At 38.5% G+C, this 2,500-nt stretch overlaps 1 protein-coding gene across 4 annotated transcripts in view; it reads left to right on the top strand.

Moving 5' to 3' along the window:
* Positions 1 to 2,500, top strand: part of LOC115213189 (sex peptide receptor-like) — a 528,532-nt gene that overhangs the window by 1,223 nt on the left and 524,809 nt on the right. The window lies entirely within an intron of this gene.

Raw genomic sequence — 2,500 nt, 5'->3', positions numbered from 1 at the left:
GTGAACTGAAGCAACGTGAAATAAAGTGTCTTGCTCAAGAACACAACACGCAGCCCGGTCCGGGATTCGAACTCACAACATCACGACCGTAAGCTTGATGCTCTAACTACTGAGCTATGCGCCTTCACCATAATAACAATAATTATGAAACCATAATAATAATTATTATTATTATCTTTGTTATTGTAATTTTTGTTGTTGTTAATGATGATGATGATGATGTTCTTGTTGGTGTTGACGTTGTTGTTGATGTCGTATTTATAGTACTCGTTAGAGGGTCGGAAAAAATACCTAGCGGCTTTTCTATCGGATCTTAAGGCTCTGAGTTATAATCCCAGCGTGGTCGATTTTGCTTTTCATCCTTACAGTGTCAATGAAAAGTAATCCAATCAAGTATTGAGATGGAGTAAGTGACTTACTCCTCTCCTTAAAAACTGCTGGTTCTCCTGTGCTAAAACTTGAAACTATTTCAAATTCCGCCGAGTTTGACTTTGCCCCACATTCTTTCGGGGTCTATGAAGTAAGTACTGGCTCAATACTAGGCTCGTTGTAATTGACTCGCTCCTACCACCAAAATTTCAAGCCTTGTGCGTATAAAGAAACCACAACCATCATGATGATCGTGATTATTATTATTATTATTATTATTATTATTATTATATTATTATTATTATAATAATAATAATAATAATAATAATAATAATAATAATAATTATTAAGGCGGCGAGCTGGCAGAATTGTTAACACGCCGGGCAAAATTCTTAGCAGCATTTCGTCCGTCCTCACGTTCTGAGTTCAAATTCCGCCGAGATCAACTTTGCCTTTCAGCCTTTTGGGGTCGATAAATTAAGTACCTGTTAAACACTGGGATCAGTGTAATCGACTTACTTCTTCTTCCAAAAGACTGCTGACCTTGTGTCAAAATTTGAAACCATTATTATTGTTGGTGGTGGTGGTGTTGTTTCTTGTTATTGCTGTTGTTGATGTTATTGCGCTGGATTGCCAAAAAAGTTAATGAACCTTTCTTTTTGTTTTCAAATACTACAGCGGCCAGTTTTACCTTTCATCTTTTCGAAGTTGATAAAATAAATACCAGTTAGGGTCAATGTAATTGACTTACCCCATCTCCAAAATTGCTGGCCTTGTGCCAAAACTCGAAACCATTACTGTTATTTTTATTGTTAACGCGGTGAGCTGGCAGAATCGTTCGCATGCTTATCTGCATTTCGTTTGTCTTCAAATTCTGTCGAGTTCAAATTCCGCCGATTTCCACTTTGCCTTTCATCGTTGGAGGACGATAAATTACGTACCAGCTGAGCACTACTACTGGCGTAATCACCTTACCCCCTTCCTCGGCACATACTGGTCTTGTACCAAAATTTGAAACCATTATTATTATTACTGTTATTATTATTATTATTATTGGTGGTGGTGTTGTTATTGATATTGATGTTGTTCTTGTAAGTGTTGTTGATATTACTAAGTTGAATTTTCAGAAAAAGTTATTGAACTTTTCGTTTTGCTTTCAAATACCGCTTGCGGTCAACTTTACCTTTAATCATTTCGGGGTCTGTAGAGGGCAACCCTAAAAAAACTAGCCGGGATCTTACATTTACGTTCTGCGTAAAGAACAAATAATAATACCAAAGCGCTTGCAGTGGGATCGAACCAACAACCACGTGGTTGCAATGCAGGCTTGTTAATCGCCCAGCCATGCCTGTATCCATAGGTGTATAGTACAGTTACGCTTTGTTATATTATTATTCAAAATGAACATGTGTAGTTGTTATTTTGGTGAAGGGAGTTGGAGTTAAGGGGAAAAGTCGTGTCAAAACTTTTCATTAAGATGTCGTAAACTTCTATCATAGTAATTAAACAAACGATGTTTGAAGTCTCTTCTTAACTGGCAATACGTGTAGAAAATGACAGCTAAATTTATATAATGGCTTATGTTGGTGAAGACACGTGGCCAAGTGGTTAGGGACTTTCGCTCCCAATCGTGAAATCGTGGTTTCGTTTCCCAGACCAGTAGTGCGTTGCGTTCAGCATCAAAAGCTACAGCAAAGAAAAGAAGCGCATTGTGATTGGCGGTGTGTGACAACATCTGATAGTCTGGTCAATACAGTGGCAGTCATTCAGTGATTATATTGTCGTCGGCGTTGAGTCGTATCCGAGTGGCAAATCTGTAGAAGGGATTGGGTCCCTTCATCATGATGGGAGCAAAAGGGTCTCGGTGCCTGAGATGACAGTCCAGGCCAAGGGTAGTGTAGAACGCATATATCAAAGGAGAGAGTTTGTTGGGTTCAAGGAAGTGAAAATAGCGCTGATATCTCCCTCTTGACGTCTGTTATTTTCCATCAGGTCCGATCCGTCGAAGATGACATGCCGCCACTTTGATTGTATATATTAAACAACCTCCGCCCCGCAAAAAAACAGAAAACAAACAAAACCCACAAACAGAAAAAAGACAAAAACAAAAATCAAAGACCAAAAAAAAAAA

The sequence above is a fragment of the Octopus sinensis genome, linkage group LG6, assembly GCF_006345805.1.
Source record: "Octopus sinensis linkage group LG6, ASM634580v1, whole genome shotgun sequence".
NCBI lineage: Eukaryota > Metazoa > Mollusca > Cephalopoda > Octopoda > Octopodidae > Octopus > Octopus sinensis.
The sequence above is the reverse complement of the archived record's forward strand: the minus strand, read 5'-3'. Positions and strand labels throughout refer to the sequence as shown.